The sequence below is a fragment of the Ambystoma mexicanum genome, chromosome 7q, assembly GCF_040938575.1.
Source record: "Ambystoma mexicanum isolate Mex_15411 chromosome 7q, UKY_AmexF1_1, whole genome shotgun sequence".
NCBI classification, from domain to species: domain Eukaryota; kingdom Metazoa; phylum Chordata; class Amphibia; order Caudata; family Ambystomatidae; genus Ambystoma; species Ambystoma mexicanum.
In genome coordinates this window covers 785,851,251-785,879,125 of record NC_090941.1, presented here as the reverse complement: position 1 = coordinate 785,879,125, position 27,875 = coordinate 785,851,251, and positions in this window count along the sequence as shown.

Sequence of the window (27,875 nt, the reverse complement as noted above, 5' to 3'; positions counted from 1 at the left end):
GTCAAAGAATGACACAGTGGCTGAAGAACTGGTATTCAATGAATACCATCAACCAGGGCCTGAGCCTCTTAAGCGGACTGAAATTGAAATGCCACAAAGACAAAGAAAGGAAAAACTTGTAGAGGAACTTATATTGAAACCACGCATGAGCATTCCAACCATACCAAAACTTTATTCACCGACAAGGGCAAATGTGCAGGATGCCTCCCTTAGTTCATCGCACAGGCGTCAGAGTTATGGAGAGCAATGGGCAATGATGCATAAGGACACTCCAGCAAAAAAAAACGATATGATCACGGTAATGTCCGCAATCACGATAGCGTTGAACCCCTTCTGAAAACTCTATGAGGCCGTCAATGAAAGCTTGAAAGATCAGGCGACATTGATAGCCATGATGCATACTAAATTCATGTTCCTAGAAGGATACATTGGAGCTGCAGAACAGAATAAATAAAGCAATGCCAGAGACAGAACGCCGGTTAAACCCGCGAGTGGTGAAGCGACCAGCCCGATTAGAACTATCAGAAGCAATACAGTGCAAGAATTGCAAAAAATGGGGCAGACTGCGCAATCAATGCAAACGGAGCACACAAACGAAAAAGCCGTCTCGAGAGAGAGGACTGGAACGGAACCAATTTTAGCATCTTCAACTTCAACCTACCGGAGGTTTTCTTCTTCAAAGCCAGCTCGCCAAAGAAAGGTGGCACATTGGCAATGAGCCAGAAGGAAGGTGGAACCGGTCGCAAGGTCGAGATGGCGGAAGATCTGAAAAGAGCACTGATAAAGGGACAAAGAAAAACAAGCAAATCGGACACGACTCATGGAGAAGTCCTACTGAAATTAGCCAAAAGACCAGAGTCCAGTCCGACCCCCGTAACAGAACAAAACACCAAATCGATTACAGTAATGGAAAAAGAAGGGGAAAGTAAGAAAGGGAAGTCTGTACCTAGTAACGCCATAAATGGAACCACCGAAGAGCAAGGACCAAGCATCCCCTTTGTAAATTCCCCTAAAACAAATAATTAATTGCTAGCGGATCAATCCGCCATGAACTTGTTGCAGTATTCTCACAGTGATGTAGAAGAAGAACAAATTGAGGTTCATAGCGAGAAAGTGAAAAAAAAGCAAAAATCCGGATGAGTCTCAGTGCAGAGAGCACCGAAGGGAGAAACAGTGAAACCTGTTATACTCACCTAAAAAAATGAAGAGCAGAGGAACAGAGAATTCAAATAGAGAGCACAAAGAACACCCTAATAGAAAAGAAAGACCAACAGACAGACTGGTACATCACCATCAAGTAAGAACCAATAAGTAAAAGGATGCAGAGGTGAGCGAGAAAGCATACAATCGGAGGAGACATGCATCAAAGGAGCAAGTGAGCCCTTTCAAACACAGCATGAAAGAGCAACCCAGAGAAATTGTTACCCTGAAACTAGAACAATCACACAAAAGCCAGGAGAAGATGGTGCTGAATAGGAGGACAGTAAGACACATCTTTAGCTCGACTTCTACACTAAAAAGGTGACTATGTGAGGGTGGAACCGTACCACAGAGGGGCGATGGCAAAGGCATACATTCACATAAAGGCTGCAGCCATGCCTCACTCGATCAGCAAGGCTCTGGAGGAACTCTCTCAAGGTGGATTTCTTCTATCAATGCTAGCCGACACCGATCACAAGGTAGCCAGAGGAGATGGCAACTCGAGGTACTCTACAAGAACCACATCAACTCATTACAGATCAAAAATGGAGGATCTATATAGCTCCCAGAGACTACCAAGGCACAAGGCAAAGCCTCAAGATCAAAGTGCTAAAGAAACGATCAATCCATCGGAGCCAAGTAGTCAAAGAAACATAGAGGGGAGAAATAGATACGATGTACTAAAAGAACCCACAACCTCAAAAGCAGGTAGGAGTCCAAAAAACAGAGAAGAAAGAGTCTCATTGACGTCAATAACTCCCAGGTCACAACCTACTCGTTCAACATCTGCCACGAAGAACCAGCAGCCATCCAAAATAGAATCAGCCCTCGCTCCGATGAAGCAATTATGGGCTTGGTTACCAAAAACCATATCAGCGTACGTCAAGAAATAGCAGCCAGACACCCACGGTGAGGAGCTCCGAGCGACGGTGAGGCAAAAGGAGCAAACACAGTCACTCTCAACTTTGACTGTGGTATCATGGAATACGCAAGGCTATCACCATCTACTGGAAAAGGGCGACGTAAACTTGGGCCATTTTTACAAGAAATATGGCTGACGGAAAAGCCACATCTAGATGGCTTCTCGATCGAATTTTCTCCCGCAAAAAGAGCGAATTGGGCCGACCATCGGCAGGGATTCTTTTAGCGATTCGATCAGGAAGCAGCGTCAGCATTTAAAACATGCTGCCTCATCCTTACACCATTTGGCAATATTGACCGAATGGACTATGCTGAATCAAAACACCAAGGTGACAGCAGAGCTATCAGTAGCAATAATTGCCGTATAGTGTAACCCAAAAAGCATCTCAAACGAGGACTTTCTAAAGAACATAGAAAAAATATTGGACCACCTATTAATTGAATTAAAAGTAGGGCACATCATAATATGCAGAGACTTAAACGCCAGATGCTCCCCAAGAGGGGCTACTCAACAACAACCTAAAACACCAGCCGAAAAAAGAGGTGCGAGTTGGCTTGAGTTAATGACCTCACGTGGATGCTATGACTTTGATAAGGCCTTTCCAAATCGCAATCGTTTGCCTTCTTGGGAAAGAGACACCTCCAGTGCGACAATCGATTATATCTTCGCTACAGATAACATCCTAAACCTTGCTACAACTTTTGAAATTGTTAAAACAAAATCAAGTGACCACAATCTTCTCAAAGTCACCTGGGAATCACCAAATCGCGAACAACCTTTTTGTGAATCTCAAATTGAGCCGAGCGGTCAAGGAAACTGACTCAAATTGACAGCGGAAAGAATAAAAACTCTGAACCTAAACTATCGAAAAGAAGGGCAATGCAAAGGCACAACGACAGCAATAATCCCAGATTACCAGCCACTACTAAATCCATTTAAAATAAGGGCCACAAAGAAAAAGGCTACAGGGATGGATCTTAAAAAGCATCAATATGATAAGAGCCTAGTGGCAAAAAGAGCCCTAGTACGAAGGCTGATAATGAAGGCTTAAAAATCAAACACGGCAACAGCCTTAAAGGAAGCAAATCAGGCAAGTAAAGACTACAGGATGTGGCTGAGAAATCATCGTATCTCCATGTACCAAAAAGATGCAGAGGAGATGCTAAAGAAATTAGGAAGCAAAAACACCAGAGAATTTTGGTTGCTTATTAAACAATCTGGGGCGCATACCATCCCGTCACAAGCAAACTGCGTGAGCGAAGAAGCACGGATAGCGCACTTCTCAGCCCTTTTTCAAGACTCAGACGGGAAGATGGAAACAGAAGTGCAAGAAAAAAACTCGGAATGGTATAACCTTTCGGACGAAGAGGATATTAAATCAATCATAAGGAAACTAAAAACCTCACGCGCACCAGGCCCCAATGGCGTCACCAACATGGATCTCAAATCCTTCCCAGATGAGTGGGCGCCCTTCATTAGCAAAGTCTTTGAAAACTGTGCCGCAGTCAAATCAGTGCCGGTTTCATGGACTTCATCCGTGGTGGTAACCATTTTCCAAAAGGGAAACAGAGCAGATCCATCTAATTACAGACAGATAGTGCTCCTGGATTGTATAGGGAAAGTCTTCAGCATGCTATTACTTAAGAAATTTCAAGCATGGATAAAGTCTGCTCCATTACATGACCCTTTCCAAGTTGGCTTCCAGAAGAATGCAGGGGCTTCAATAAACATCATGATCCTCAGTCTCCTGAAAAGCAAATCATTAGAAGGGTCCTCTAACACCTATCTAGCCTTCATAGACCTTACTGAGGCCTTTGATAAGGTGGAAAGATCTTTGTTGTGGAACAAACTGTCAGCAGCAAATTGCCCGAGAAACATCATGGACCCACTAACAGCACTTTATTCAAAAGCATTGATGCAGGTAAAGTTAAATGGAAAGGGTCTGTTATCAGAAAGCATTGCAATCAAAAGGGGCGTAAAACAGGGATGTCCCTTAGCACTGGCTCCGTTCACGGCTTTTATTGGAGAATACAAAGAATCTACGCAAGTGGCCAGGGCTTTGCCCCCTAAGGTGGGGGGAACACAAGTCCCTAGAATCCTTTATGCTGATGACATTACCGTGATTGACCAGACTCCGATAGGCCTCAAACGCCAAATAGTAAATCTGGCGGAGTACATCAACAAAAACAAACTCCAAATCAATATAGGAAAAACAAAAATGATGATTATGGGCAAAACGAACAAGTGCGCCACGGCAGTCCCATGGCCTCTGGAAAACTTGTTGATAGAAATAGTCCCAAAGTTCAAATACTTGGGGGTCATGCTGGATAACACCAAACAGGAAACAAGCATGCAAAGTTTCATCTGGTCCAAGGCTCGCACCATGACCACACAAGCAAGAATGATGGATAACAAGTTTGGGCGTTTTTCGCTGTTACCGGTATTAAAATACTATAAATCAAAATTCATCCCATGCCTGACATACGGTGTGGAGGCCATGCCCTTGTTGCCAGACAAAATTTGGCCGAAAATCTTTTGGAGGTCCCTGCTCTCGGTCCCAAAATCAACTTCACTACCGGCAATAAGAAAAGAACTATGGCTGATTTCATTAAAAGCTGTAGTGGAAAACAACAGCATGTCCCTTTACAGAAAAATCCTCTTGCCAGAATCACCAACTCTGTACAACTTGTTGGCGACTGAAATCAAAACAGGGGGCTCAAAGACTTTAGCAACATGGGCGACAAAAAAAAAGGAACAACTAAAATCAATCGCCTGTTCGCAAGAGGACCTGCTTACATATCCCCTCAAAATAAAGAAGAAATTGGAGGAACTGGATTGGATCACTACTTTAGAGATGACAGAAAAAAACAAACTTCTGAGTCATCTACCTCCTCTATAGCGAAAATACAATGATCCTGGAGAAATGTATAAAATAATGTCCCAGCAGACCTCTGAGACAGCTCTTTATTAAAGCAAGACTAAACTTGTTACCAACTAATTAAATTTTGTTCATCAGAGGCCGCAGCTCATCAAACTCCTGCAGATTGTGCAAAGAGGAGGAGGCGGTAGAATCGATTCGACACCTACTAACATCTTGCCCTGCGTTGAAAACGCTGAGAAAGGCTTACTTGTCAACTGTGCTAGAAGCTTCATCGCTACGCAAAGAGGAGACTTTGTGGCCACAGCTAATAAGCGGACATAAAACATCTTGGGCAATCGCCACGGAAAAACTTTGCAGCACGCCTTCATTCTGATAGAGCAAGGCAAAGAAAAAGGCTAAGCAAACGACAAAAAGGAGAACGCAAGCATACAAAGAACCAATGGTTCTGGTTCTTGTTTTATAAGAAAAAGAGGAAAAGGGACTTTTCAACTTTGTTAAAACCAAACAGTTTTTGGTAAATACAATTTTTAAAAAAGAACAAAAAATGTATGCATTTTAAGTAAACACAACATATGCCATACTAGCTAAATGGAAAACACTGCAAAATCCCACCCCTATAGAGAAAAACAGAGAATTTGCAAGATATCAAGTTGCAGCACTCTGGGTAATGAGGCAGGGGGAGAAAATGCAATAAATATCACCATGTTCAAAAGAGTTATGTCCACAAGTTGTTAAACGGAATTCATGTGACCTGCCAGTCTCTAGGTCACAAAACGAACCAGAGGGCAGCTATCAAGGAACAATACCTTTGCAGTGTCTTGGTGGTTCGACATTGGTTAACCGGGCTTGCTGGTGCTGTTCAGCTCTTTGTTTTGGATCGAAATGTGGCAGTCACAGCAGTCCAGAGTCAACCACATATTGAGGTGAGGTTGAACTAAGGATGTTGCCGTTTGAACAGTTGCTCAAACACAGCCGATTGTGGATCTTACAAGGTTCAGTTTACAATTGAGGCTTGAAAGCAGAGGGCTGATGGCAGGATGCAAAGGCAAATCGGTTCGATGGTGGGCTTGAAGGATGTGGTTCAGAGAGAACACTGGGGTTGGTTTGATCTTCCATGGGATTGGCTGGTGCTTTGAGCAATGTAGGCACAGCATTTCTTATTTGTTTGAGCCAAACCAATGGTGCACTTCAGGTGGTGCAGTGCAGTGGCAAACTTGTTCAAACAGGTGGAACTGTGCTTCAAAGGTCAGTGAGTGCCAAAGGTAGCTCCTAAGAGTCATGTTGAATCAAACGATGTTGAACATGCTGGAATTACCGTTCATAGTGATACACCAGAAAAAGTTGAGGAATCCTAGATGTCTTAGCTCTCAGGAACTGTGAGTCCCATTCCACGGTCTCAGGGGCAAGAGTAGTTATTTTCCCAGGCTCCCAAAATAAGGAAAGCTGGCCTCAGAGGTCCTTCAGCACAGTGAGATCCTGGGCAGCAGTGTGGCTGGCAGAAATATAGGTCTTGCTCCAGCAGCAGGTCATCTCCAATGTGACCTGGGCACAGCTGGGCTGAGCTGGGCTCACAGGGCTGACAAATGTGTGATATTAAATTGGTGTTGCTGGGATAATTATGAGAGATGCTAGCCAGCATACCTCAGGTTCAGGTATGGCTTATATTTACAGTTTAATGTGTCACCTGGATAGCATTCTCCTAGTTATGTAGTTTTGGGAATAGGGTGCTCATGTAAAATGCAGCTCCTGCGCTGTAGTTGCTTTGGCTGTCACTGCAGCTGTCAAAAGGGCACCTTTGACCTGAACCTGCTCTGTGCCACTGGGGAGCACGTGCTGCAATCAGGCTACTGATTCAGGAGGACACAGGTGTACACTATGCTTTTGGCATGCCGCTTTCGGAAAGGGGAACCTGATTGACAGGTCACCCTTTCTGAAATGGAATTACCTGCAGAATGCTATTAGTTAATAAAAATAAAAAGAGCCAGGGCCCTTACCAGATGTGAAACTGGTACAGAGGCAGCTTAAGCTTTCAATGCTACATGGACGAGTGATATGCTGTTGGATACAGAGACATCCTGGGGTAGCAATACTGCAATGGACCATTGTCTTCCCAAGTTGGTATGGGTTGCTCAAATATGCATACACCATCTTGGTAGCTGTAGACCCAATACCACTTCCTGTTGTTCTCTGAGGCCCAGAAACATTGAATAATGAAGAATCTGGAGGCTAGTCAATACATGGGGTACCCATGCACCTACAGAGTTCTAGTAGAGGTTATGTTACCAGTTGAAGACAGACTTTCATACTGGCTGTTGGGATGCTCAGTTGTTGTTGTTGCTTGTCCTTCAAGCCTTTGCTCTGCAAGCAAGTGATCTCCCAAACGCCTCCTGAGTGCAGTATGACGGATTGCCTTCTCCAAAGGTGTCAAAGCCCTAGCTTTTTAGATTTGTAGAGTTCAGTCTGCTTCCTGCTTCCTGTTTGGAGAGTATCTTTGAGGAGCTGCAGCGACGTGGTGTTCCCTTTGTGACTGCACCTTTAATTCTAAGGCCAACCCTTATAAGTGCACTCCCTGCGTGGAGCGCGGCGCAGAGTTCGAAGCAGAGTTCAGTCTGCTCCAGTCTGCGCCAGGAAGCAGTTTGAAGTGGTGTGTCTATTTGCCATTATGAAGCGTACCGTGTCAGGCGGGCTGCAATGTTTGCAGGGCCCACAAACACGACACAAACTTTTGCAACAACAGCGAGGACTTGAAAACTGAAATGATCTGACGCTGGAGGTAAGCACATTACTGTCTAACACTGACAAGAAAAAGGTAGATCCGGTTAATACTGATTGTCAGATTCCCTCGCTAGCCTCCATAGCATCATTGATCTTGAACCAGCAAGAAGAAGAAGGTGGAAGTCATAACGGACTAGCAAGCCATGTCATAAGTGAACCGGTCAACAGCGCTGTCAGCAGCGCTGTTCCACCTGAAGACACGTTGCTACCTCAGGGTCCCCTTCCCTCCTCAGCCTATGTCGATACTCAAGAGACGCCCTTCGACTTCGATATTACAGACATCATCCATTTAGATCTGTTGGAGCTGCGCTTGTCATCTGAAGTCGAATCATCGACCAATGAACCTTGTGAACGCTGTGTGAGTCCCGTCTCCGATAAACGAGTCCAAGAAAGCGTACTTAACGAGGGCAATGTTAAAAAGTCAGCAGTTAATCCACATACCGCAGTAATCGGACACTCCACACCAGTGATACGAAAGCAGCTCCATCTACACGCATCTGGTGATTCAATGAACACCAGGCTTAATGACTGACTAAACATCGGAGGAGCGTGGGGGACTGAATGCCTTACCAGTTCAAATGAGCTCAGAAGCTCAAATTTACCAAATCTATCTCCAGAAAAAAACCTACGCGACTGTGAGGTCGTAGGGTTAGGCGAAACAATCACAAAAATAATAAAGAAAACAACAAGTGAAAACAACGCACCAACGGCATCCTCCATACAAACCTTATTTATACCTTCTAAAAGCATGGCTGTAATTGACGTTGCTGCACGAGAAGCTCTACTGACTGAACGGCTAAAAGCTGATTTCTTATGCATACAAGAACGTCTGGAAGCCAGTTACACCCAGAAATATGTTAACACTCCACAGATCAAAGAGAGCGCAGCCCGAATGAACAGCTTACCTTCAAGGGAAGTTATGTCCCAGTGCCCGTTTCGAGAGCCATTACTGGGACGTACTACAGCAAATACAAACTTAAGACCAAAAGCTACTAAACAACAAGCGGAATCGGGAGTTGAAGTAAATCGGTGTTCTCAGAATATGACACAAGAGGATCATGTGAAAGGAAACACAACAGCCACTCTACAAACATTGTTACCGATAGACGAAATGGAAAAACAGACAAATAATAAGGGAAAACTGTCAACAACATCCAGTGTGCAGATTCACAACAATGTACTTGCGGCTACCTCAATTGCCTTATTACCCTTTATGAAGCTCTACGAGACGGTAAACGACTCAATTCAAAACCAAAGTTCACTATTGGTAACTATTAACAGCAAGCTGTTAATTTTACAAAAGTTCATCGAAAACCTCACGCAGAGATTAGAGTATGAAACAGAAACATCTAGACAATGGCAATCTCGTATAAACGAGATAACGAAGCGTGAAGCCTGTGAAAAGACGTATCTAATTGAAGCCGTGATCGAATGCACAAAGTGGTTGAAACACAATGTATCTACATGTCAAGCATGCAACTCTTATGTATGCAATTGTTAAGGAGAGGTGGTGAAAATTAACCTGTTACCCAGTGTTACCTCTCCAACTGCTAATAACATGGCAGCAAAATCTTGCCAGACTTCCTTGAACATAACATCAAAAAAACTTGTTGCGCCAAATGAAGGAAATGCAGACTCACAGAATTTACGTTCTACAAGGGATCATGCAAGCTCTGTTGGTGGCACACCTGCCGAGAAAGCAGGAGCAGGCGTTGCTGCAAGCCAGGTGAATCAAGGTCATGATGACCCGAAAACTGCAACTCCAGCCAGAAATGAAAAAGACAAACTGGGCACGTTGAATCAAGTAAATCCAATGACAACAAATAAAGCCTCATTTGGAATTTTTACTGGAGCTGCTTTATCGATAACGAAGCCAGTTGACCCAAACTCTACTGCAAAAGCTAAACGTAATGAGCTACCTCACAAAATCAATAGAAAACCAGCTGCAAAAAGAGCCCGCACAAGTAATGCGAAAAAGTTTATTAGAAATCTTACAACGCCGCCTTGGATTGGGCTATTTGACCATAACGACAAGGCGAGAAAAAGAAACAACGACTTGGCTCTATCACAAACTGAGCCCGGGGCGACCCAAGTGACCTTAAAACCTAATAAAAGACCAAGATTCGAAGTTGAAAAATCAGACAGAAGTTTCAAATTCTGACGCCTCCATCGACCTATGCGAATTCTCAACCTACTCCATAGAAGAAGAGGTAGAAATTGTTGTGGAAACCGATAAATCTGTTGGTAAAAAGCGAGGCCTACATGAAACACGGTCCGATGGCCTGAAAATTAAAAAAATATTACCAAAAGAACGTCCTAAAGAAGCTGAACCAAACAAGCCAGAGAGATCGAATGTTACATCAGGTAACATGGATAGTGGGTAAGGCGAAAAGCAAGACCAGATACCAGGAAAAGTCGTCATGCATATGACCTCTCAGATATCTTCAAAATGAAATCCTAGACAAACAAAAGGACAACTGTTAACAGAAGAATTTTCAGTAAAATAATTTGCGACTAGACAAGCATCAAACCTTAAAAACGGAGTCTGGAAAATACAATAAGAGAACATCCTAGAAGAAAAAAACGAGGTGAATTTAAACAGGAATACTATAATGAAGTTATTACACAGTATTCCAGCTTTCTGTACTTTAAGATCGGATGACATCGCAATCGTAGAATACAAATCGGAACATCGTTCAAATTGGGTGATCCTGCACATGAAATCTAAGTTTATCGCAAAATCTATAATCGAAGCCAAAGAAGATGTGATATTCTTTGGTTTTGATGTTGAACTGTATGCTGACCAGGCCGAGATGCAAGTAGTGGAACAACAATTGCAAACCATGCATACTTCGCAAGAACAACGATGACAAGACTTATGGAATCGATTCAATGATTTCCCAGGATCTACTGAGAAACAGTACCAAAAATTGTCGAACTCCCATAACGCTTGACAAAAATCAAGTCATCAAAACTACAATTAGCATACAAAGGAAGAGACCAAGGTTGCCCATCTGCTTCAGGCTGAATCTCCGATAAATAATCATTTCATAATTTGTCTCCAAGAGACATGGCTGCAAACTATTCCAACTTGTGACGGTTATTCAATATACCAAAATGCTGCTGGAAAAAACCTATTTGGGTGACCATTTTCAATTACCATGGTTAAACACAACAACAGCTGGAAAGTATTAAGCTCTTTTAATCCAAATTTATTTATACAAGTAACCACTTTAGAATAAAGTAATTTGACCTTATAAAACCCAAAACAGCCAATAATTATAAATTTATATTGGAATCCAGGAATGATCTCACAAAACAAATTTATTTTTGCAGTAACCAAACAAATTCACAATGTATTACTGATCTTTGAGGATCCATTTATCTTAATATGTGACGACCTAAATTTCTCCTGGTTTAACGAAGCTAATGCATTGATTACTGCAAGAGAATACAACCAGTCAGAGAATCGAATAAACTGTGTCCAATGTTGGTCAGACGAGAATGCTCTGAGACAATATGAATTGTTAAACGGAAGTACTAAAGGTGATATCCCAGCTGCAAAAACATGGCATAGAGGCACCAGTACTAAGACACTCGACTACATCTGGGCCTCGAGAAACTTTCTAAGTAAAATCGTGAAACTAACAACAGTAAAAACATTGAGAAGTGATCACGGCCTATTACTGTTGTCCTGGCGGTGGCCCAAAGAAGACAGTCCTGTAAGATATACCCCAACCCTTGCCATAAATAATGGAAACAACAGACTTCGAATAAATGCAAACCAAATAATAAGTCTGACATCCAAAATGGGTTGCAGCAAGGAAAATGGAATCTGGGTAAATTATGAACTGTTGTTGCAACAATTTAAAACAAGAACTATCGGCAATAAAATGGAGCTACCGGTGCCGAAATACCCCTATAATACCACAGTTCGAGAAGCAAAAAAAGAATTAGCAAAGGATCTCAGACTCTTAAGAAAATCGAAAACCAAAGATAACAAAGAATTGATAAAAAATGATGCCAACGTTATCGGAACTGGCTTAAATCCTTTAACACGATCCGAGATCAAGCTGAAAAAATGCTACGGCTAATTATGTTAAAGGATAGTAGACATACATGGGAAATAATAAACACCGGCCAGTTGAAGCACGCTTCTGCCATGTAAAACGGAGTAAACGCAGCAAATTGGGTTAAACACTTCACGACCGTTTTCACGACTAAAGCACCTACAGAAATGCCATCCTACCCTCAGATAACATTGAGCTGGTTTGTTACAGAAACACACGAAAATATGGAAAGGGCGATTCAAAAATTCAAAAACTCAAGAGCTCTGGGCCCTGATGGCATTCCAAATGTGACACTCAAACAAAACAAATTGCAATGGGCCTCTTTTATTAAGATCTTGTTTGAGCAGGTTGCGAGGACCAAAACAGTCCCTGAGTCATGGAGACAAGCAGTGATTGTGCCAGTGTTCAAGAAGGGCCATCGTGATGATCCTGGAAACTATCGTCCGATCACCCTTCTTGATATCATGGGTAAAGTGTTCGCGACATTTCTGCAGGAAAAACTTTCAAAATGGGCCAAAGGTGCAGCTGTGACAGACAAGCAGCAAACAGGAGTTATCAAAGGAGTAGGAGTGGAGCTAAATCTGATGTTACTTAAAATAGCTAAATTAGAAGCCCTGAAGAATAGCAAGCATCTATTTCTTGCGTTTATGGACTTAAAACAGGCCTTTGACTGTATTAATAGGCAGACTTTATGGAACAAACTTGGGATGTCCCGACAATCTACTACAGCCGATAATGGCACTATACTGAAACACCTCGATCAGAGTAAGGCTAAATAAACAAGGTGATCTAACCGAAGATATACAGACCGAAAGGGGAGTGAAACAAAGATGCCCTTTAGCAGCACTCCTGTTTAAACTCTTCATCTTAGATCTAACGAAGGCTTTATTGCAACCAAGGACCTTCCCTCTAAAAGTCAATGGTGAGTATATCAGTTGGGTTATCTATGCAGATGACATTGTGCTCTTATTTCTAACACAAATAGGCCTACAAAGATTACTTACAGCCTTACAATGCTACCTGGCGAAAAACGATCTAGAAATAAATGTACAAAAATCAAAGATAATATCCTTTGGTCGGAAATTACAATCGCGATTTAAGAACTTTACCTGGAAGGTAAACAATGAACCCCTGCAACAAACTGACAGAATACGTTATCTAGGAGTCATCTTTAATAAATTAATACGGGAACGGAGCTGGAAACAAAACCTGCTGTCAAGTATGCAGATGTTTGCCCTACAAGGAGCCAAGCTGCATGCCAAGTTTGGCAAATTTACACTGTCTTCGGAATTAACATTCTATCTGCAAAAAGTGGTCCCTGCAATAACCTTTGGCAGTGAAGCAGGATGGAACATCAATGCAAAATTCTGGGACCAACTTGAAGCATTGTTCTGGCGTAAAGTGTTGAAACTCCCTCAAAATGTATCAGTGATCGCCATGAGTTAAGTATAGATTCATCATATGGCACAGTGTTGTGGAAATCTATAACAACTTTGCGCAAGATACGAATTGACCCCACTGTGAAACCTTATGAGATTCTAAAAGTGAAACCAATGTACATCTTGAATGATCTTCTTAGAATCTGGGAAGAGAAGTTAGTAAAGATACTAAAGGAAGCAGAGATACCTTTAGAACAAGAGCTACACATGCCGTAAATTGCAAAAAAAGCAGATTTGTCGATGGAATTGGATTGTTAACGAAGAAAAACGTATGGAAATGATGACAGCTTGTGATTTTGGACTATCTTTACACGAAGTTGGTGTCCTTCCAAAATATCTGTCCAAATTTGCTTCACTCTACCATCGAGATCATTTCATCAGATTGCGATTGAACCTTTACAAAACTAAAGAGATATTGACTCTGAAGCGGGATAGTAAAACAACAAATAATCTATGCCTCTTTTGCAATCATGCTGTTGAGTCCGTGAAACATTTGGTGATTAGCTGCACAGCAATCTCTTCCTTACGCATGTTATATATTAGGAAATATGCGCCCAAAAAAGACAATATGGAGGAGTGGTGGAGCTACTTGATTTCCGGTATAAATCAACAATTGACTTGTGGAGTTATAGATTTTATTTGTATTTATTTTATTTATAGAGCCCGAGGGCATCCGGGCACGTAATTTAGTTACAACATGATAGGGCAGGCGGAGCATTGCAAACTACAGTTACAGTTACAGATATAAACATATATACATAAGGCAGTTACGGGGTGAGCAGAGAGTTATAACCTATGTACAAGAGATGAGGCAGGTGGCTAGCACATGGGGGGTGGTTGGCTAGTAGATGATGGGTCTTGGGTGGTTAGCCAGGCAGCAAAAAAATCGAGAACTGGCTAATATAAGAAAAATGTCACTTAGTCCTCTCATCTATCACCGTGAAAAAAACTACATCATTAGGGGCTTTAAGCACCAAATAAAGCATCTTCGCCAGGCTGGCTACACTCTCGCCAATCAACATATGATTAGTCTGCTCTGCAAAAAAAAAACTCGAGAATTATGGGCCACTTTAAGAAACCCGTCAGGTAAGGTGGATACGCGTTCTGTGGCGACCATCTCGGGAACCGAATGGGAGAAGTTTTTTTCCCAAAAATATGCTTTGCCAACCATGCATTCCAAAAAAGAAAGTAGTAATATGTATTTGCCCTTTCCGCGAGTTTGTCCCTGGGACATAAAAGATATTATATGGGCAATCTCCCAATTGAAGTTTTCAAAAGCAGCTGGTCCAGATGGGCTCCCCCCTTGTGTTCTAAAAGACGATCCTCATTTCTGGGCCAGTTATCTCCTTCCTTGCTACCAGCTGATCTACAAAACTGGCAAAATTCCGACATCATGGCTGACCGCCATAATTATTCCAATACATAAAAAGGGTGCGTTAAACAATCCTCTAAATTTCAGGCCGATTGCCCTTATAGATACAGCTGGGAACATTTTTGCACGATTGATCCTGTCAGAATTGGAAGTCTACATACACGACCTGAAAATTCTGTCAAAAGCCCAGGTTGGTTTTCGGAGAGCAATGGGCACCCAACTAAATGCTTCTATTTTAGCCCATCTCCTTCGGAATGCACATTCTAAGTCCAACGGCACCATATATATGGCGGCTTTGGACCTTTCGGCTGCATTTGACAAAGTACTTCGCACGCGGCTATGGCAAAAGATGCTGGCTTATGGTTAGCCAGGCTTTGGCCATGTTTTTGAATCTGTGGAAGGAAGGTTCAGATCTTAGTAAGTTAGGGAGCGAATTCCAGAATTTCACCGCCATTACTGGGAAGTGTCACGACCCTCGCCCAAAACCCCCTCTGGCAAACCCATTGGCCAGGTGGAGTCAGGACTCGGGCCTCTAGAGCCTGGCATCCTCTTCAAAAGCCCTCCTGGGGCCAGGCTCATACACCATGAAAAACATGTGCTTGGGAACTACTTTTCTTGGACTATTTTGTTGGGACTATTTAAACCACACCCGAGCAAGACAACACGCTTCGCGTTACTTTGCAGTTTTGCAACGTGACGCTCACCGTGTCCAGCTATACCCACGAACCACGGAGAAGCAGAACCTGCAAGGAGACAAAAGGAACATCATTAGCAGCAGCATCTTACCTGCAGTCTTCATCTTTAGCTACTCGCAGCTCCTGAGAACAGCTTCCTTGAAACTGCACGCCTCCTGGACTGAACGGCCTGAAAGAGGAAGATAGAGGCAACATTAAAGAAAGCATAAGAGACATTGCAAATTACGAACTGCTCTAAAGGCTTACCTGGCTGGTCGCTTCTCGGCTGGCACCACTCCAGAAATTCCACACGCTCTGAGGAACACCGCGACCTACAATGAAAGAAGGAAAAAACAGGTTAGCAAAGGCAAGACATTGCAGCGCTGCGCATAGCGCTTGCTTACAGTATCATAGCGCTCTTAATGCGCCATCATTTACCAACGATGCTCAACCAAGCCAGTTCGCCGCGCCGAAGCTCTGCATACCTAAGGGAGAAAAAAGAGACATTATTAAACAAAGAAAGGCATGCAGGATAATAACAATACTAAAGAACAGCAATAAAACCTACCTGAACGATATCAAACGGGCCGGCGTCAGTGAAGTAACTGGACCGCACATGCCCACAAAAGACAACGCGCCCCTGCAAAGAAGGCAGGACGGAGAGCACGCCTAACTCTACCACAAGGTGAGGAGAGGGCCCCGGTCGGCCAATCTTGAACACAGTCCTCCTGTATTTTCAGGCAGAACCTTTCCGCAGACCACGTCTGGGCACCACTGAGAAATATACCAGCAAATAACTCAGCTGGGTGTGGCATCCCTGTGGATACCAGGTGAGCGTAACAGAACGCGAACCCTACCATAACAAATCCACCTGGGCGCCCTGGAGACATCAGAAATGGACCAATTGGCCCAATTACTAGGAGAGCTTTGAGCTGAGGTTCATTCTGCCCGACAAGAGAGCAATGCTCTCCAGAGGGACTTGCTAGCGACCAAAGATCGTACGGAAGAGATTAGTAGGCAGATCCTGCAATCACAGGCATGGCAGACTCCTCTGCCTGGGAGCAATCCACTGATGCAAAGCCCCACCTTACCATCTACTACCCCCACTCCAGTACAGATCACGTTACCTGGAACAGTTCCCCTGGCACCACCAGAAAGGTTCTCAGGCGACTCACGGAAGTATTCAGCATTCATCAATCAGTGTCACCTTCATTTTCTTTGTAGGCCTGGAGCATTTCCAAACGACCGGGTAGCTTTTGTTTTATCATACCTGATTGGTAGTGCAGCAGATTGGTCGGTGCCGCTGGTGACCCATGACGATCCTCTATTACATGACTCTGGGGGGTTCCAGAGAGAAATGGAAAAACTTTTTGCTCGCCATACCCAGGAACAAGCAGTAGACAATTAACTCTTATCCCTCCGACAGGGGAATCAGGACTTCTTAACGTACATTGCTGCCTTCAACAGACTGGTTGCCGAAGCTAGGTGGCCAGAAAACAAAAGAACCACGTTATTCCATCGAGGCTTACAAGGCGAATTAAAGGACATCTTAGCCCAGGTGGTTGATCCGTCCAGAGACAATGCCGAATTCATAAATCTGGTCGTGCACCTAGACCACCGGTTGCAGGACCGAAAAGCAGACCGGTCTAAGACGGATCCTCGGACCGTGTATGTTCGACCAAGGAAAAACACATCCCGTGTACCTGAAAACGCTGTAGAACCTATGCAGATTGTAGGGATACGGCCTCATTTAACAAAACAAGAGTGGGACACAAGAAGACAACAACAACTTTGTTTGTATTTTAGGAAACCAGGACATTTCCTGAAGGACTGCCCAGTAAAACCCCCAAGAAGAACAGTCGGGGCCACAGAGAAGGATGAAGTTAAGGAATCAGAAAACTACCAAGCTCGACAAACGTAGAGGTCAGTTTGTCGAGTGAGAAGAAAGAGTTGCTGACCTCGCACTTTGCAATACCAGTGATCTTAATTAACCACCAACGGTTGTCAAGAATGCATGCCATTGAAGCATACATCGACAGCAGAGCAGTTGGAAATTATATTGATCAAGAACTGGCAGCAGAGATGGGGCTTCCTTTGTGTTCTAAGCCAACTATGGACAAGGTAACCGCCATGGATGGGACAGAAATCGCTTCCGGACCGGTAACCCAGTGCACAGCCAGGGTAACCTTGCTGTGCCAGGACGGACATCGGGAGTCTATTTCGTTTGATCTCATCAGGGCACCTCAGTTCAGGCTAATACTAGGGATGCCATGGTTGGTTGCTCACAACCCTTTGATAGACTGGCGGGCACGAAAATTAACTTTCCCCGGTGACTGCTCCCCTGCCTGCTTTTATCAAGAGGAGAAACCTGACATCTGTATCCCATGACTCCCGGAGCGACAGTATCAACCCTGGGAGTAACTAATACCTTGCCAAGTGAATACCATGATTTCCAGGATGTATTCCGAAAGGACCAAGCCAATACATTGCCGCCGCAATGGCCCTATGACTGTCAGATCAGCCTTGTTCCTGGTGCACAAATCCCTTGTGGCAGGATCTACGCTCTCACAGAACCGGAAAACCTTCATTTGAAATCCTATTTAGACCAGTACCTTGCAAACGGATTTATCCATCCTTCGAAGTCCCCGACAGCCAGTCCTTTGTTCTTCGTACCGAAGAAGGAAGGGGACTTGAGAACCTGTATGGACTACCGCGCATTGAACCAGATCACAGTGAAGAACCGCTACCCCTTGCCACTTATCCCTGAGATGCTAGACCAAGTCGAAGATGCCTAGATTTATACCAAATTGGACTTTCGAGGAGCGTACCACCTGGTCCGAGTCAGAAACGGAGATGAAAGGAAAACCGTCTTCCTTACTAAGTACGGCTTGTTTGAAAATCAAGTCATGCCCTACGGGTAATGCAACGCTCCTGCGGCGATCCAATATTTCATGAATGACGTCTTGAGGGAGTTAATTGATGTGGTCGCTTTAGTGTACATAGATGACATCTTAGTGTACTCAGCCTCGAAACAAGATCCTGTCAGGCATATTTGTTCAGTCCTCACCAAGCTCCATCAACATCGCTTGTTTGCAAAGCTTGAAAAATTCTTTTTTCACGTCACCGAAGTAGAGTTTCTTGGTTTTATCCTTACTCCAGGCGGCATCAGAATGGACATGCACAAGGTAGATGCCATTCTGAAATGGCCTTCACCGACGTCCCTGAAAGGGGTACAAAGCATGGTGGGCTTTGCGAACTTCTATCGACCGGTTCATCCCAGACTTCTCTCAGGTTGTGCACCCAATCACAGTACTATTACAAAAAAACAATAAAAAGTGTGCTTGGACCGAAGAAGCAGAAGAAGCCTTTCAGGAACTTAAACAAAGGTTTACCTCCGCTCCAATCCTGCGACATCCTCGTCCAGACCTCCCTTATGTCGTTGAAACTGATGCGTCCAGTCTAGCAATGGGGGCTGTCCTTTCACAGAGAGACCCGGAAACGGCCAATTACATCCTGTGGCCTTCTGGTCAAAAATGGTCGCACCTGCAGCGATTAATTATGCCATCACGGACAAGGAACTCCTGGCTATCAAATCCGCCTTTAAAGCCTGGCGGCACTACCTTCTGGGGGCCAGACACACCATTACAGTCATCACAGACCACCGAAACCTGCAATATCTCAAAACAGCCAAAGCCCAGTCCTCGCGCCAATTACAGTGAGCCCTTTTCTTCGCCGAATATGATTATGTAATCACGTTTCGAACAGGGGCCCGAAACGTAAAGGTGGAGACCTTAACTCGTATGGGCATAGATTAAATGGTATATACAACTCCAGTACCTATTATACCTGAAGGCAAACTCTTGGGTATCACGACAGCCTTAACACAAGCAGAACTACGAAAAGAAATTCAACGGACAATGAATCCTGATGCTTTCCTCGCATGGCAAACTCAAGGAGAACAATATTCCATCAAGGACCATCTACCCTTTTTTAGGGATTGCCTATATGTACCCAAGAAGGAATTACAACAGCATATTATTTCAAGTTATCACGATTCACTGATCGAAGGGCATCCTTGAATCACCAAAACTCTAGCTAAGGTGAAAGAGAACTTTTGGTGGCCTACCTGGCGTAAGGACATCATTCAGTATATTCAGTCCTGCGGTGTTTTCGCACAAAATAAATTACAGAAACAATAACCATCAGGTCTCCTACAACCATTGGACATTCCTCCAGTTCCATGGCACACTCTTTCACTTGACTTCATCACTGATCTACCTCCCAGCCAAGGGTTCAACACCATCCTTGTAGTTGTGGACTTATTCTCGAAGATGGCACACTTTATTCCTCTCAAAGGCCTCCCAGACGCATCCACGTTAGCAAAAGTATTCCTGGAGGGCGTTGTTAAGCTACATGGCTTCCCTTCAGTTCTGGTCTCTGATCGAGGTAGCCAGTTTGTATCCAACTTCTGGAAAACATTTTGTGCTATGGCGCAGATCGACGTTCGGCTATCTACCAGTCACCATCCCGAAACAGACAGCCAAACCGAGAGAACCAATCAGACGCTCGAGCAACATTTACGGTGCATGCTGCACCACGAATAAAGGAATTGGAAAGACATACTATGGATAGCCGAATATGCATATAACAATTCCTTGCATTCAAGCATGGGACAAACACCCTTCTATACCCTTTATGGCAGACATCCACATACCTCTGAACTAGACCTTCCAGCCAGCTTGGAAATGCCAGCGTAAAGACTCTACACACATCCATTACTCAGGCTTTCAAAAAGGCAAAGGAACATCTTATTCATGCCAAAGAAAAACAAAAGAGATTTGCCGACCAACACTGAGAAAAGGGCCCTGATTATCAAGTAGGAGACAAAGGTTGGTTAGCCGCTAAATTCGTACCCATCAAGGGAACCTGGACATTTCATCCCAGATACTTAGGACCCTATGCCATTAAGGCAATTATCAACCCAGTAGCCTTGAAACTGGATTTACCACCTAATCTACAAATCCACCCGGTATTTCATGTGTCCCTCTTGAAACCAATGCAACCCTGCATGTGGATTGGGACACCACCTAAGCCCATACTTGTTGATGGAGAACCAGAATTCGAAGTCAAAGATATCCTGGACTCTAAATACTCTAGGTCCAAGTTATATTATCTCGTCGATTGGAAAGGATTTGGACCACAGGATAGATCCTGGTAGCCCAGTGAGAACATCCACGCACCACGTCTAATTAGGAAATTCCATCGGAACTTCCCAACTAAACCTGGGCCAGACAGAAGGAACACTGTGGGAGGGGCCTTAGGTGGGAGTGCTGTCACGACCCTCGCCCAAAACCCCCTCTGGCAAACCCATTGGCCAGGTGGAGTCAGGACTCGGGACTCTAGAGCCTGGCATCCTCTTCAAAAACCCTCCTGGGGCCAGTCTCATACACCATGAAAAACATGTGCTTGGGAACTACTTTATTGTGTTGTCAGCCAACATGGAGGCATCCACATAGCTTGGTTCCTAGGAACCAAGCAATGCGGTGCCGAGTTTTTTTGGTGTGGTAGCCTAGGGACTACTCTTCCAGGACTATTTTGTTGGGGCTATTTAAACCACACCCGAGCAAGACAATACGCTTTGTGTTACTTTGCAGTTTTGCAACGTGACGCTCACTGTGTCCAGCTATACCCACAAACCTCGGAGAAGCAGAACCTGCAAGGAGACAAAAGGAACACCGAGGATACTTACCCCGGTTGGCCAGTCTTGAACACAGTCCTCCTGTATTTTCAGGCAGAACCTTCCCCACAGACCATGTCTGGGCACTACTGAGAAGTATACCAGCGAGTAATCCGGCTGGTTGGCGTCCCTGTGAATAACAGGTGAGCGTAACAGGAAGCTGGCTCCGCCAGATCTTTGAAGGTTAAAGCATGGTATAGAGAGCCAGTTAGTCTGAGCAGCTCTGCGGGGTCTGTTGGTGTTGTGGAGGGTGAATCTGTTGGCTAGGTAGGTGCTTGGTTGGATAGGCATTTGTGAGAGATGGCCTACTGAAGTATTTTCAGTGTAATTCGTTGAGGGACCGAGAGCCAGCGTAGATTACGTCTGGTGTCTGAGATGTGTTGGTTCCTAGGGATGTTGAGTGCTGCTCTAATAGCATTGTTTTGGATGATTTGTAACTTGTTTAGGTTACATCTGTTGGTGCCCAAATAGAGGGCATTACAATAGTCAATTTTTGACAGCACGAGAGACCTGGCAAGTGAGACACAGTTGGCTGGTGATAGGAAGGGGCGGCTTGCTGTAATGAGTTTACAGGTGTATGCCACTGCAGAGGATACTGCATTTGCTTGTCTGGCCAGGGATAGAGTGGAGTCGATGTAAATCCCTAACATTTTAGTGTCCTTAGAGGCCTTGATAGTGTTACCATCGATGATGAAGGATTTGAACTCAGGGGCCAGTTTGGATAGTTTTTGAGGAGAGCCGAGAATGAGGAGCTCTGTCTTATCATCATTCAGACAGATTCCGTGTTGCGCCATCCAGGCTTGGATGACTTGGTAGATGGCATTCACAGAGAGAGAGTTGGAGGCATAGTCTCCTGAAATTGGAATGAGTATCTGGGTGTCGTCAGCATAATTAGTATGTGTGACACCCAGATAGTCCAAAATATCAAATAGGGGTTTTGTGAACACGTTGTACAACGTGGGAGAGACACAAGAACCTTGTGGTACCCTGCAGGTGACGGCCACGGGTGATGCTGCTGCTATGGGGGAGAAGACACGCATTGATCTGTTGTCCAGGAATGAAATGATCTACGCTGTGGCTTTATCAGAAAAATGAGCAGCTAGTTTAAGGTGTCGACACAGTATTTGATGATTGACGAGATCAAAAGCCGGAGAGAGATCGAAAAGAAGTAGTAAATTAAGTTTACCCTTGTCTCTTAAATCTTCGATCTGTGTTTTGAGGTCGATAAGGGCAGTTTCGGTTCCGTGTCGGGGCCGAAACCCAGATTGCCTTAGACCCAGGAGTTTATTAGATTCGAGATAGTCTTGAATCTGTAGGTATGCAGCTCGGTCAAGGATGTTTAGTAGGAACAGCACTGTGGTGATGGGCCTGTAGTTCATGGGTATATTGGCGTCCAAAGTTTTTTTTTTAGGAGCAGGATAACCCAGGCATCCTTCAAATTGTCCGGTCCAATCCCCGTGCTGAAGGAGGAATTGATGAGTGTGGTGATAAATGAAGCTAGCTCGTGGGCCGCTTCCTTGATGATGGGCACTGGGCAGAGGTCCCCTTGGCAGTTGGAAGGTTTGAGGCTATTAATAATATTTTCCACTTCAGCGATAGTTTCGGGTGAGCAGCTGAACGGAGTCAACGAATCTGGGATAGAGTTGTTTATAGTTGGGAGAGAGTTGGGTTGCAAGTTAGATTGTAGATTAGTCTGTTTATCGTTAATTTTGACTTGGAGAGTGGCTATCTTACCAAGCAGAGCGTTTTGGATATTAGTGCACCAGGTGCTATCTTTGATGGAGGTGTCAGGTGCAGTGAAACAGGATTTCCAATTCTTTCAAGATTCTGAAGAGTTCTTTAGTATTGGATTTGGCCTGCTCAATGCGTTTGTTGTAAGTGTCTTTTTTTGCCTGGAGTATAGCTTCCTTACAATTTAACGTAGCTAGGATGATACTAGATTTATTAACTTCTGTAGGGTTACTCTTCCAATGTGATTCAGTGATTCATTTTTCTTTACGAAGAGTTCTGAATTGGGGTGTAAACCAAGAGTTGAGATGAGCTTGTGGTTTAGGTTTTCTCAGTTTAGATGGGGCAATGAGGTCAACGGCTTTTAGCATAGTGTGGTTGAAGGTGTCAACCAGGACAGTAGGGTCCGTGCTTAGTAGTGCTTGTTCATTCAGGACTGGAAGGATGAAATGGAGGAGTTTGTCACAAGTTCTATCATGTTTATTTCGTGTGGGAATAGCAGGTGCAACGTCTGGAGTGGAGCTGATGGTTTTGGCAGGGATGTTGAAGGTGATTAAGTGGTGGTTGGTCCAAGCACAAGGTTGGTTAGATACCACATTGATTCCGCAATTGAAGTCAGCTATCCAATCAAGGATTCTTCCCTTGGAATGTGTGGATGTGTTGATATGCTTAGTAAAGCCTAAGTGTGTAAGCAGGTTGTCAATCGTCAGGGCAGCAGTGTCATTGGGGTCGGTGAGGCCCAAGTTAAAGTCACCTAGTACAATAATTTGGGAGTTAGTTTTAGTGTTGTCTGCCAGAATGTTGGATAGGTCTTCAGCGAAGGTGGATAATAGCCCTGGGAGCCTATAGAGTAGGTGAAGTGAAATGATGTGGTTAGGGGTGAGGGTGAATTTGGCTGTTAGGGCTTCCAAATATGAGATTTGATGTACGGTGGAGAGGCGGAAGTTAAGGGAGTTTTTGTGGATGATGGCAATGCCACTGCCTTTAGATTGGGTAGTATTGCGGTCATGTCTGATGATATTATAGCCTGTTGGGATGGCTAACGAGAGTAGAGGTCCAGAGGCTGCGTGAAGCCAGGTTTCCGTGACGGCCATAAAGTCCAGGTTATGAGTTAGGATGAGGTCCGCCACCTCAAGAGCGTGAGCTGCGAGGGATCTAGCATTAATTAATGCCCCTTTGATATTGTTCACAGCGGGGTTGATGGGTAGGGATGTCGGTGTGTGTGAAGAGGAAGCAGTTCTAGCGATGGGCTGTGGGTGTATATTTTGGCGGATGGGTGTAAGGTGGTGGTAGGAGGCGTGAGTGAGTCTGGTGCCAAGTCTGGCGTTTCTCAAGGCAAGTGAGCATGGTTGGATAGGAGTGGGGTTAGATGCAAAGTGTTGGAGCCATAGGGCTGGGTTGTTGAGGTATGGATTGGTGTCATGGGTAGACATAGGCATAGATGTAGTGTTATGGGAACGTGAGTGTGGTGACAAAGTCGTGGTGTGTTTCAGTGTGGGCCTAGGTGGAAGGTAAAGTAGAGTGTGATAACTCTGGACAAAATTATGTTGGACTCTACAAAATCATAATTCCTTAGTTTATAATTTCATGATGTATGTTGGGGCGTATATTAGATGCGTAGGCCGAAATGTGTTAGCTGTGTTAGTTGTGACAAAAAGTTTGTTTTTCTTCTCAAAACTAAGTTACAATAAAACAAGAAAATGTAATATAAAATCAGTGTCATTCTGTTTCAGAAAGGGGAGTCTGCTAATTAGACCCCCTTTCATAAAGCTCCATTCCGAAACAGTCATCCATGTGCCTTACTTGCACCAGTCTCCTGACATCTGTAGCTTGTGGTATTCAGTGGTAAAGTGCAGTTTCAAACCTCTCATGTGAATCCCTGACATCTACTGTGATCCAAAGTAATTATAGCCAGCAGTAGCACTTTAACATCTGCACCCCTAAACTGACATGTAATAATTGTTGCTTATCAGTCTGGTTGAAGGGTAATCTCTAGGAATAAACCTGACCTGCCTATGGTATGATGACTGATCAGAGCAAAAAATCATTAGAGCCTCACCAATTTGATACACATGTTAACCCTGTGAGCCCAGGTCACTGTTGTCACAGAGGCAATGCTACATGGACAAGTCATGTGCTGCTGCATACACAGACCTCTTGATGTATCAATACTGCAGTGGGTTATTGTCTTTTCTAAGCTGGCATGTGGTGTTCAAATATGCATCCACCATTTCGGTAGCTGTAGGCCCACTCCCTGCTGCTCTTCGATGCCCAGAAACATTGAATAATGAAGAATTTGGAAGCTGGTGCCTAGTTCTAGTGGTGATGAGATTACCAGATGAAGACAAACTTTTGTACTGGCTGTTGAGATGCTCAATTGTTGTTGGTGTCTGCCCTTCAAGCCATTGCTCTGCAAGCAAGTGATCTTGCAAATGCCTCTTGAGTGCAGTGTGACAGATAGCCTTCTGAAAAGTTGTGAAAGCGCTAGCTTTTAATATTTTTATTAACATGAAATCGTGAGGGTAATTCTGTTTTGGAAAGGGGAGTCTGCTAATCTAGTGCTTGCCTTGCCACTAAAGGGGAAAGTGACACCCATGTAATCAGCGCTTTGCCCGCTTGTCCACATATCCATACAGAGGTGGGCATTTACACCTTCTAACCTCTCCAAGCATTTCTCACAGCAAGAAATACTGCAATTCTGGGACAGGCTTGCATGAAAAGTAAATATGGCTGGTAATTTGCCAGCGGGCATCAGAACTTTCCATTAACTCTCTGAAACATTTCTTTTTAACAAATATGGCTATGGCAGAAGGTCTACTGCCAGTATTATCAACAATTTAACATTGAGTAGCTGTACTGGTGGCTGGATGGTTACGATGATATTTGTGACTAAGCTCACATGAATCGCTGAGGCTGGGCTTGTGCATAGACAGTTTTCCCTTACCACTTCTTAGTGTTTGAGTACTGATATTGTCACTTGCTGATGCACTACTTTGCTTTGGGACTGATTTACCTCCCATTTCTGTGTTGGAAGTGCAAGCATCGAGCTGAGTGTGTGTTGGCTCCTGGGGGTATGCTGTGTAATATTTTGGCATCACTTTTGTGCATGATGTTGCTTAACAATCCCTTAGAATGATGACATGCCCACATTGACCCCTGTCTTCTCACAGGATGCAACAGTTCTGCACAGAATGGAGGTGGCAAGATGCTGCTCTTGACCCTGTAGAAATAAACTCCACACTGTAAATATCTGTAGTGGACTGGCAGTAGTTGTCATTGGAGGGTAAGGGGAAGCAGAATACGAGGGAATATGGAACTCCGCAAGGTGCACACATGCAAGAAGTGGACCCTAGTGGTTGACATCCACCATTGACACCTCAAGATCTCAGAGTGGACACAAAGAGTGTGTGGAAAGGACATGTGCTTTGTGGTGATATTTCTATACTCTGAGACAGCCAGGGGTTGTGATAGTAGTAGAAGGTCTTTAAGGCTGAATGTGTTCCTCCACCACTCCCTCTAAGCCAATACAGTGCTTGTAGCTGTAAACCCCTCTCTCACAGAAGATGCCCTGGTCATCATCATCATCATCCCCATTGCCATCATCAAAAGTCATAGGCCAAATGAGTGGATGGGGTGGGGGATACAGTTGGTATGCTAGGCTGTGAAACATTCTGTTGCTCTAACATGAGCAACTGGGTATGGCTCTGCTGCCCCTAACCTAGTATTGGGAGCTACAAACCCAATCGCCCAGCAAAAACATCTCCACCATCTATCACAGAGTCAGTGGCAGCCTCTGGGTGGCACGTCACCAGACACCTGCAGAAACTGGAAGTGCACTCTTGTCTGTTCCAACAAAGAAGCATGTGATGCATCCACACTTGTGCCAGACTATGGTCTTAGGGAACTTGGGTTTGGACTGGCTGCACAGAAGTAGCAGAAGCAACTAAACCAGTGATTTGAAGTTACTAGTCCACAACCAGAGTTTGCATTATTGCAATACTTGTTGTAGCGATGATGGATGTACAACATTTGGTTATTGACTGACGTTCTCTACTACCCAAGATCTGTGCATCCACAGCAATTACACAGCTAGTGTTTTGGCAGGGAATCATGCAACATATCCACAGTGCCTTCCTCTCCTCCTTCCATGTTTGACTGGCCGGCTCTGAGGACATCTTAATTGGTTGTGCTTTTTGGCTCAAACACCACAGGACGCCTGTTAGGGAGAATACTCAGAATTGTGCTAATTCCTCTCTACCTTAGAAACCCCCTGCACTTTTGCTGGACTCTAGGACTTTTTAATTTTCAACGTAGAGAGAATAAGACCATTTTCCCACTCTCTCATGTATTTTACTGTGATTTAAACTCTGTATTTCTTTTTTTTTTGGAGTCTGACAAACTCCACAGGCATCATCTTTTTACATTGTGACACATAACACCTTAATTGCAGTGGCACAGGGAAGTCTTTCAGATTTCAGATTTCCCAAAGGTTTAAATACCTTCTCTTGGATAAACTTCTGTTTCCAAGAGCAGTATAGTGAAATTAACTTTACTTACATGTGTAACTGTCTAGACCCAGCACACACTATCTTACAATAGGATGCTGGAGGGGTTACTAAATATCCCCTTTGTCTAGTTTCTCATGTAACATTTTTATGTTTCCCTTTCTACAATAAATGGCTGGTGGCAGTGGTATACTTTTAACTACCATTGGGAGTTTTTACTGCGGGCTGCTTTCTTAGCTGCATTAAGGGACCCATGGGTGCCCATTTTGTCAAAATGGCCCTGTTCTTCTTTTTTTGTCATTCTTGCTGGAAAGGTCATTGTTGAGATTTACTCTGTGTGCCAAACCAGGTTTGGTCCCTTTGTTCACGTTGTGTTTGGCGGGATTCAAGAGTGAAACCCACCTCTGGCTCCAGTATGTCTGGCAAGGGCAGGAAGTGAGGGAGGTTCCCGAAACTCCCTGTGCTTCATCCCCTTGGTTACAGGAATGCACACAAAGGTGATTGGCCGGCTGGCTGTCCGGCAAGGACAGCCACCCTGCTGTGTGATTGACAGCTAGGCTGGAATTAATGGG